Genomic DNA, 11,383 nt, shown 5'->3' on the forward strand with positions numbered 1-11,383 from the left:
CTCCTTCTGGCTTCAAAAGAAAAACAGGTCTTATTCCTAAAATAAAATTCCAATTTCAACTTCAATTTTTGTGTAAGTTGATGTATATGCAATTTAAAATAGAGGCCGTCATGAATTAAAATTCCAAGATATTTATATGACGTCTCAATCTCAATCTCCTTGCCCTGACAGGTAGTAATAGGTGAAAGGGTCAGAGGTCTATTTCTTGCTTTAGAAAACATCATTAGTTTAGTTTTGTCAGTATTGAGGATAAGCTTCAATTGACACAAGGTATGTTGAACAGTATAAAAAGCAGTTTGCAAGTTCTGGAAAGCTTTTGTAAGAGATGAGGCACAACAGTAAATAACAGTATCATCAGCATAAAAATGAAGTTGCGCATTTTGAACATTTTTGTCTAAATTATTTATATAAATAGTGAATAAGAGGGGACCAAGTACAGAGCCTTGGGGCACACCATTAAAGACAGACAATTTAACAGACATAAGCCCATCAAATGGAGTGCACTGAGTTCTATCAGACAGATAGTTAGCAAACCATGCAACTGCATGGTCTGAAAGGCCTCCACTCGACAATCTCTGCCTTAGTATAGCATGATCAACTGTATCAAAAGCCTTAGAGAGATCAATAAAAAGTGAGACACAGTGCTGTTTTTTGTCAAGGGCTTCAGTAATATAATTTAAAACCTTCATGGCTGCTGTAATTGTGCTATGCTTCTTCCTGAATCCCGATTGGTACATTGATAAAATAGAGTTAGTAAATAAAAACTATTTTAGCTGTTCACTCACAAGGGTTTCAAGTATTTTCACCAGGGGTGACAGCTTTGAGATTGGCCTATAATTACTTAAAAGAGTTGGATCTCCTCCTTTTAAAAGTGGTAGGACAAATGCTGATTTCCAGATTTTCGGAATTTCATTACATTCCAGGTGTCACGTTCTGACCTTAGTTCCTTTGTTTTGTCTTTTGTTTTCAGTCTTTGTATGTCTGCACCAGATAGAACTGTTTCGGTTTTCACTTTTTTTGTTTTGTAATTTGTAGTGTTCAGTTTTTGTATTGTTATTAAATTAAGATGAACACGAACGACGCTGCGCTTTGGTCCTCTCCTTCTTCCACCGACGACAACCGTTACAGAACCACCCACCAAAAAAGGACCAAGCAACGTGGTAATGGGTAGCAGCAGCGATCGCAGGACTCCTGGACCTGGGAGGAAAATCTGGACTATACAACATGGGAAGAGATAGAGAGGTGGTCGATCAACCCAAGGAGAGTGCCGGAGCCCGCCTGGGATTCTCTGGAGCAGTGCGAGGAGGGATACTGGCGAATGGAGTTGGCACGGCGATTAAGGAGGTCAGAGAGACAGCCACAAAAAATTCTTGGGGGGGCACACAGGGTGTAGGAGACCTGAGCCAACTCCCCGTGCTTACCGTGGAGAGAGAGAGTGTCCGGGCAGGCACCGTGTTATGCAGAGATGTGCACGGTGTCCGTGGTAGGCAGGCATAGCCCGGTGTTGTACATAGCAGCACCTCGTATCGGCCGGGCTAGAGTGGGCATCGAGCCAGGTGCCATGGAGCCGGCTCTACGCATCTTGTCTCCAGTGCGTCTCCTCGGGCCGGTGTACATGGCACCAGCCCTACGCATGGTGTCCTCGGTTCGCCAGCACAGCCCAGTGCGGGCTATTCCACCGCGCCGCACTGGCCTGGCTACGGGGAGCATTCAGCCAGGTAGGGTTGGGCAGGCTCGGTGCTCGAGACCTGTAGTGCGCCTCCACGGTCCGGTCTATCCGGTGCCTTCTCCACGCACCAGTCCGACTGTGGCAGCCCCTCGCACCAGTCCAGTACCACCAGTGCCAACACCACGCACCAGGCTTCCTGTGCGTCTCCAGAGCCCTGTACGCCCTGTTCCTGCTCCCCGCACTCGCCCAGAGGTGCGTGTCCCCAGCCCGGTACCACCAGTTCTGGCACCACACACCAGGCCTACTGTGCGCCTCAGCAGGCCAGAGTCTTCCATCTGTCCAGCGCCGCCTGAGCTGCCCGTCTGTCCAGCGCTGCCTGAGCTGCTCGTCTGTCCAGGGCCGCCTGAGCTGCCCGTCTGTCCAGCGCCGCCTGAGCTGCCCGTCTGTCCAGCGCCGCCTGAGCTGCCCGTCTGTCCAGCGCCGTTTGAGCCGCCCGTCTGTCCTGAGCCGTCAGAGCCACCCGTCTGTCCTGAGCCGCTAGAGCCGTCCGTCAGTCAGGAGCTGCCAGAGCCGCCCGACAGTCCGGAGCCGCCCGACAGTCCGGAGCCGCCCCTTAGTCCGGAGCTGCCCCTCAGTCCGGAGCTGCCCCTCAGTCCGGAGCTGCCCCTCAGTCCGGAGCTGCCCCTCAGTTCAGAGGTGCCCCTCAGTCCAGAGGTGCCCCTCAGTCCAGAGGTGCCCCTCAGTCCAGAGGCGCTCCTCAGTCCAGTGGGGCCCTTTATTAGGGTTCCCAAGCCAAGGTCGGCGATGAGGGTTGCCGCTCAAAGGACGTCACTGAAGCGGACAAAGACAATGGTGGAGTGGGGTCCACGTCCAGCGCCAGAGCCGCCACCGCGGACAGATGCCCACCCAGACCCTCCCCTATAGGTTCAGTTTTGGGGGGGGGGGGATACTGTCACGTTCTGACCTTGGTTCCTTTGTTTTGTCTTTTGTTTTCAGTCTTTGTGGGTTTGCACCAGATAGAACTGTTACGGTTTTCACTTTTGTTGTTTTGTAATTTGTAGTGTTCAGTTTTTGGATTGTTATTAAATTAAGATGAACACTAACCACGCTGCGCTTTGGTCCTCTCCTTCTTCCACCGACGACAACCGTTACACCAGGGTTAGATTGAACAGATATGTAAGTGGTTCAGCTATGAAATCCGCTGCCAGATTTAAAAAGCAGGGATCCAAAAGATCAGGACCTGCAGGCTTTCTCTGATCTAAGGATTTCAGGACTTTATGTACCACCTGCACTGAGAATGGCAAAAAGCTAAAAGTTTGACCAGCTCTCACTGGTTCATCCATACAGGGTTGTACAGAGACAGAGGACACTGGTTCATCCACACAGGGTTGTACAGAGACAGAGGACACTGGTTCATCCACATAGGGTTGTACAGAGACAGAGGACACTGAATCAAACAGCCTACCAGATGATACAAAGTGCTCATTGAAACAATTCAGCATTTCAGTTTTGTCATATACAGCAACAGAGTCATTCAAAACACATGACGTTAATTCATTAACATTACTGTTACCAGACATAGACTTAATAGCCTTCCAAAACTTTCTAGGGTCATTCAGGTTATCAGTGGTAACATGCATAAAATATTCAGACTTGGCCTTCCTGAGAAGAAAAGAACACTTGTTTCGTAACTGCCAAAAAATAAGCCAATCAGCATCAGAACATGATTTCCTTGCTTTAGCCCAGGCTAGATTACGGCCATGAATAATACAAGACAGCTCAGAAGAAAACCATGGATTATCCCGCCCTTTAACCCTGAACCTGCGGAATGGGGCATGTTTGTTTACTATCATGAAAGAACTTCCAGGCAGTTTCCACGAAGAGAGAGAAAAACTCAATCTTGCTCCAGTCAAAATAAAACAAATCATGAAAGAAAGCCTGCTCATTAAAACACTTATAATTTCTCTTACAAATAAAATGTGGGTTTGTCTTTGGAACCTTAGTATTTCTAACAGCAACAACAGCACAATGGTCACATAAATCATTACAAAAAACACCAAAAGCAGAATATTTATGTGGAACATTTGTTAATATCAAATCAGTCAGGGGAGATTTATCTGGGCATTTAAGATTTGGGTCGAGTGGGTGAGTTAATCAACTGGGTAAGATTCATAGAATTACAAAACATTTTTAAATCATCAGAAACCGGCTTTAACCAACACCAGTTGAGATCACCAATCAAGATCATTTCACTGTAAAGAAGTTTAGGCATAAGGTGCGTCAAATAAGAAAATGCATCACGAGAGCAGAGGGGGGTCTATAACAGCCAATCACAGTTATAGAGAGACCCTTTGAAACCTCAACATTCAAAGCAAGAAATTGCAACTGTTTACAAATAGTTTCAGACTTTGCCACACTTACAGGGAATTTAGTTTTTACATATATAGCCACACCCCCACCTATCTTAACTCGATCAGTGCGATAAACATTGTAACCACTTATACAAATAACCTTATCAAAAACAGACTTGCTGAGCCAGGTTTCAGAAAACACAATTACATCAGCATCAGTTAATTTAGCCCAAATCCTAACCCCATCAATTTTTGACAAAAGGCTGCGTACATTTAAATGAAAAATACCTAAACCAGATCTTGATTTAAAATCAGAGGGGGTTTGGAAACATTGCATATCAGGGCCAGGGTTAGGTTGCACGTTACCTAATATCAACAACAGAAGAATAACTAGGCACCTCTGTTTAATAACCTTGCACGGCTTCTCTTTTTTAAGAGACCTACTGTAAGCGAGTTTCCAGACAATACAAAACAGTCATTTAAAACCATTAGACTTTGGTAGTGACACAAATTCTTACTGTTCACATCATGCCACAAATACATCGACACTTGGACGAGTGGACCGAGTGAAAAAGCGAGTTCCTGCAGACAAAATGCCTAATGGACAGGAGAGCACATTTTCAGATGTACTCACCCTGCGACAATGTTCGTTTTCTCCAGAGTTCAGTAAAGTCAGTGCACAAAGCAATACCACGGAAATTGTCATTTTCTCTGACAAATGTAAAAAATAGAGGTCAACGAAGGTAAGGGGAGAGAGGGACAGCGTCTATGTATGTCTTCCAATCCCTTCACAGCTATGGACTGAAGCTGATGTCATCCAAGTGCAACCTACTCAAGGAAGAAGTCCTGTTCTTAGGGCATGTCGTGAGTGGTGAAGACAGAAGTCACAACCCTGCTCTGATCAAGGATGTGTGAGCCTGGCAACCTCCCAGTAATGTGCAAGAACTGCAAGCCTTCATAGGGTTACGCAATTACTGCCGCAAGTTCGTTCCAGCCTTTGCAGAACTTTGCCAGCCCACTCAACATTCTCCTCAGGAAAGAAAGGTACGTTCCTGTGGAGAGAAGAGCACCAGAATACCTTCAATCAGCTTAAATGGCTGCATCCCGCTACCGGGATCGATATGACAGCAGCCAGTGAAAGTGCAGGGCGCCAAATTCAAACAACAGAAATCTCATAATTAAAATTCCTCAGACATACATGTGTCTATTGTCATTTTAAAGGTAATCTTGTTGTTAATCTCACCAAAGTGTCCGATTTCAAATATGCTTTTCATCGAAAGCACTACAAACGATTATGTTAGGTCACCACCAAACCACAATAAGCACAGCCATTTTTCCAGCGAAAGATAGCTTTCACAAAAAGCAGAAATAGAGATAAAATGAATCACTAACCTTTGATTATCTTCATCAGATGACACTCATAGGACTTCATGTTACACAATACATGCATGTTTTGTTTGATAAAGTTCATATTTATAACAAAAAATCTGAGTTTAAATTGGCGCGTTACATTCACTAGTTCCAAAAACATCAAGTGATTTTGCATAGCCACATCGTTTCAACAGAAATACTCATCATAACTGTAGATGATAATACAAGTTATACACATGGAATTATAGATATACCTCTCCTTAATGCAACCGCTGTGTCAGATTTCAGAAATACTTTAAGGAAAAAGCAAATCATGCAATAATCTGAGACGGAGTTCAGAACAATAGCCAAATTAGCCGCCATGTTGGGGTCAACAGAAACCAGAAAATACATGATAAATGTTTCCTTACCTTTGATGAACTTCATCAGAATGCAGTCCTAGGAATCCCAGGTCCACAATAAATGCTTGATTTGTTCGATAATGTCCGTTATTTATGTCCAATTAGCTACTTTGGTTAGCGCGTTAGCAGTAAACAATTCCAAAGTCACAAAGCGCATCCACTATAACGTGACGAAATGTCCAAAAGTTCCGTAACAGTCAGTAGAAACATGTCAAACGATGTACTGAATCAATCTTTAGAATGTTGTTAACATACATCTTGAATAACGTTCCAACCGGAGAATTAGATTGACTTCAGAATAGCGGTGGAACGGAGGTCCTCCTCATGTGAAGGCGCGTGTTCAATGCGTGGTCACCTCATGGCAGTGGTAACTAATTCCTGTCTCCTTCGGCCCCCCTTCACATTAGAGTCATCAGACAAAGTTCTATTGACATCTAGTGGAAGCCGTAGGAAGTGAAAACTCATCAATATCTCGCTGTAATTTCAATGAGAGCTTGGTTGAATATCTGCCATCAACAAAACTGGGATGAACACTTGCAGCTCCTGACGTCAGCGTACCCCAGCTCCCTATAGGCAATCACTGGGTTCCCTCCAAATCGGCTGATGCTTGGAAGAGAGATCCATCAACCTCAGGATATCTGGTCTGGTGCAGCAGAGGTAAAGTCTGACAGGATGGAGGGCCCAGAGTTCCTCTACAACATGGAGAAGGTCTAAAGGAAGCACAAAGAACTGCAAGGGAGCATTTCCGAGCAGCTCAGCAGCGTCAAAATAAAATATATGAGAGAGGACTTAAACTGTATACAAGATCTCCGACAGTGTAAGTCGGAAGTTTACATACACTTAGGTTGGAGTCATTAAAACTCGTTTTTTAACCACTCTACACATTTCTTGTTAACAAACTATAGTTTTGGCAATTCGGTCCAACAATTGTTTACAGACAGATTATTTCACTTAAAGTTCACTGTATCACAATTCCAGTGCAAGAAGCCACTGCTTGCTTTCTTCCTTGCAGTTTCCAGTCAAGTTTTAAGTCAGAGAGACTGTGGACTTTGTTAATTTATCTTTATTGTTTAAGCCAGTCTACAGCAAGTTTAGACCGTAATGACGGTAGTTATGTCATATGTAATGTAGGGTTACCTGTACCGAAGGGACTCGGTACTCATGGAGGGGGTAGTGTAGTGCAAATGGTATAGCCCTTGTTTCCACCATGTGTGTCACGATCGTCTATGGGTGAGAGAGAGGACCAAGGCGCAGCGTGTGAAAAATACATCTTCTTTTATTTAGAAGAGAGAAAACACGAAAACGAACACTATACATAAACTAACAAAATAACAAACTGACGACCGTGAAGCTATAATGACAAATAGTGCTGACAACAAACACTACACATAGACAATTACCCACAAACACCTAAAGCCTATGGCTGCCTTAAATATGGCTCCCAATCAGAGACAACAATAAACAGCTGGTTCTGATTGAGAACCAAATCAGGCAACCATAGACTTTCCTAAACACCTACACTGAACACTACCCCATACCTACAACAAAACCCCCTAAACAATACACACACCCTAAACTAGACAAAACCCACAAGCATTCCCCATGTCACACCCTGACCTAAGGTGCGGACTCCGACCGCACAACCTGACATAGAAGGGGAGGATCCGGGGTGGGCCTTATTATGGCGGCGGCTCGGGTGCGGGACGTGGCCCCCACTCCACCATTGTCAATACCCGCTTTGGTGGCGCCTCTGGAGCGGCGACCCTTGTAGCAAGTCCCGGAATGAAATCCATCCCAGATGGCGCCACCGGACGGATGGGTAGCTCCGGACTGAGGGGTAGCTCCGGACTGAGGGGTAGCTCCGGACTGAGGGACGGCAGCTCCGGACTGAGGGACGGCAGCTCCGGACTGAGGGACGGATCTGGCTGCTCATGGCTGGCAGACGGATCTGGCTGCTCATGGCTGGCTGACGGATCTGGCTGCTCATGGCTGGCTGACGGATCTGGCTGCTCATGGCTGGCTGACGGATCTGGCTGCTCATGGCTGGCTGACGGATCTGGCAGATCCTGGCTGACTGGCGGCTCTGGCAGATCCTGGTTGGTTGGCGGCTCTGGCAGATCCTGGCTGGTTGGCGGCTCTGGCAGATCCTGGTTGGTTGGCGGCTCTGGCAGATCCTGGCTGGTTGGCAGCTCTGGCAGATCCTGGCTGACTGGCGGCTCTAGCGGCTCTAGCGGCTCCTGGCTGACTGGCGGCTCTAGCGGCTCCTGACTGACGGGCGGCTCTGACGACTCGGGACAGACGGGCGGCTCTGACGGCTCGGGACAGACGGATGGCTCAGATGGCGCTGGGCAGACGGATGGCTCAGATGGCGCTGGGCAGACGGACGGCTCAGATGGCGCTGGGCAGACGGGCAGCTCAGATGGCGCGGGGCAGACGGGCAGCTCAGATGACGCTGGGCAGACGGCAGCTCAGACGGTGCTTGGCAGACGGGCAGCTCAGACGGTGCTTGGCAGACGGGCAGCTCAGGCTGATCCTGTCTGGCGGACGGGCAGCTCAGGCTGATCCTGTCTGGCGGACGGCTCTGGCTGATCCTGTCTGGCGGACGTCTCTGGCTGATCCTGTCTGGCGGACGTCTCTGGCTGATCCTGTCTGGCGGACAGCTCTGGCTGATCCTGTCTGGCGGACGGCTCTAGCGGCTAAGGACAGACGGGCAGCTCTGACGGTTCTGGCTGGTCATGGCTCGCTGACGGCTCTGGCTGGTCATGGCTCGCTGACGGCTCTGGCTGGTCATGGCTCGCTGACGGCTCTGGCTGATCCTGTCTGACGGAAGGCTCTGGCTGCTCCTGTCTGGCGGAAGGCTCTGGCTGCTCCTGTCTGGCGGAAGGCTCTGGCTGCTCCTGTCTGGCGGAAGGCTCTGGCTGCTCCTGTCTGGCGGAAGGCTCTGGCTTCTCCTGTCTGGCGGAAGGCTCTGGCTGCTCCTGTCTGGCGGAAGCTCTGGCTGCTCCTGTCTGGCGGAAGGCTCTGGCTGCTCCTGTCTGGCGGAAGGCTCTGGCGGCTCCTGTCTGGCGGAAGGCTCTGGCGGCTCCTGTCTGGCGGAAGGCTCTAGCGGCTCCTGTCTGGCGGACGGCTCTGAAGGCTCATTGCAAACGGGTGGCTTTGCAGGCTCAGTACAGACGGGCGGCTTTGAAGGCTCAGTACAGACGGGCAGTTCATGCGGCGCTTGGCAGACGGACAGTTCAGACGGCGTTGGGCAGATGGGCAGTTCAGGCGCCGTTGGGCAGACGGGCAGTTCAGGCCTCGTTGGGCAGACGGGCAGTTCAGGCGCCGTTGGGCAGACGGGCAGTTCAGGCCTCGTTGGGCAGACGGGCAGTTCAGGCGCCGTTGGGCAGACGGGCAGTTCAGGCGCCGTTGGGCAGACGGCAGACTCTGGCCGGCTGAGACGCACTGTAGGCCTAGTGCGTGGTGCCGGAACTGGAGGTACCGGGCTAATGACACGCACCATCAGGCTAGTGCGGGGAACAACAACAGGGCACACTGGACTCTCAAGGCGTACTATAGGCCTGGTGCGTGGTACCGGCACTGGTGGTACCGGGCTGAGGGCACGCACATCAGGGCGAGTACGGGGAGAAGGAACAGTGCGTACAGGGCTCTGGAGACGCACAGGAGGCTTGATGCGTGGTGCCGGAACTGGAGGCACTGGGCTGGAGACACGCACCACAGGGAGAGTGCGTGGAGGAAGAACAGGGCTCTGAAGACGCACAGGACTCTGGAGACGCACAGGAGGCATTGTGCGTGGTGTAGGCACTGTCTCAACCAGACGGCTAGCACGCACCTCAGGACGAGTATGGAGAGCTGTTCCCGGTGACATTAACTCACCAACACGTTCAGTCGGACGGATACCGTGCCTCATGCACCAAACCAGTACATCCCTCATAACTCTCTCCTCCAATTTCTCCATTAACTCCTTTACTGTCTCTGCATCACTCACCTCCAAATCCGCCCTCACCAGCTCCTTACGGTAAGCAGGAGGAGTTGGCTCACGTCTCCTGACTGACCCAACTTCACTACCCGAGAGCACCCCCCCAAGAAATTTTTGGGTTTGACTTACGGGCTTCCAGCCTTGTTTCCGTGCTGCCTCCTTATATCGCCGCCTCTCAGCTTTAGCTGCCTCCAGCTCTTCACGAGGGAGGCGATATTCTCCTTGTGCCCAAGGTCCCTTTCCATCCAATATCTCCTCCCATGTCCATGAATCCTTTATGCACTGCTCCCGTTGTTGTTTTACACGCCGCTTGGTCCGATTCTGGTGGGTAATTCTGTCACGATCGTCTATGGGTGAGAGAGAGGACCAAGGCGCAGCGTGTGAAAAATACATCTTCTTTTATTTGAAGACAAAAGCAAACGAAAACAAAACGAACAGAATAACAAACTGACGACCGTGAAGTTATAATGACAAATAGTGCTGACAACAAACACTACACATAGACAATTACCCACAAACACCTAAAGCCTATGGCTGCCTTAAATATGGCTCCCAATCAGAGACAACAATAAACAGCTGTCTCTGATTGAGAACCAAATCAGGCAACCATAGACTTTCCTAAACACCTACACTGAACACTACCCCATACCTACTACAAAACCCCCTAAACAATACACACACCCTAAACTAGACAAAACCCACAAACATTCCCCATGTCACACCCTGACCTAACTAAAATAATAAAGAAAACAAAGAATACTAAGGCCAGGGCGTGACAATGTGTTCTAAGGTGTACGTTCTGTACGCTTGATAGCGTTAATGGGTGTGCCATGTTTAGGTTAGCTAGTTGTTTAGTAATTCCCACAGTTGAAGGTTTGCTCACATACTCATGACATGGAGATGGACATCGATCTATGCCTGAGCAAAAGCGCCTAGACATAGCTTGTGTAATCACCATTTGTATAAGATCATCCACTGACCGTATCTTTATGTGAATTCCCATCATCATCATACCGGTATCATCTGAGAAGATCCTTCAGTAAACATCCATCAAACGTGAATCATTCTTGTCGTGGCCATTCTTGACCCACACGTCAGTAGCTAGGAAGAGCTACTGACGTGTATTCAGACCCCTTGAAGGTATTCAGACCCCTTGACTTTTTCCACATTTTCGTTAGTTTACAGTGTTATTCTATAATGAATTAAATCGTTTTTTTCCTTCATCAATCTACACACAATACCTCATAATGACAAAACAAAAACTGTAATTGTTTTGTTGTTGTTGCAAATGTATTAAAAATTAAGAACTGAAATATGACATTTACATAAGCATTCTGACCCTTTACTCAGTACTTTGTTGAAGCACCTTTTGGCAGCAATTACAGCCTCGAGTCCTCTCTGGTATGACACTACAAGCTTAGCACACATATATTTGGGTGGTCTCTCCCATTCTTCTCTGCAGATCCTCTCAAGCTCTGTCAGGTTGGATGGGGAGCGTCGCTGCAGAACTATTTTCAGGTCTCTCCAGAGATGTTCGATTGGGTTGGGTCACTCAAGGACATTCAAAGACTTGTCCCAAAGGCACTCCTGTGATGTCTTGGCTGTGTGCTTG

Source organism: Salvelinus fontinalis, chromosome 13 (genome assembly GCF_029448725.1).
Source record: "Salvelinus fontinalis isolate EN_2023a chromosome 13, ASM2944872v1, whole genome shotgun sequence".
Lineage (NCBI taxonomy): Eukaryota > Metazoa > Chordata > Actinopteri > Salmoniformes > Salmonidae > Salvelinus > Salvelinus fontinalis.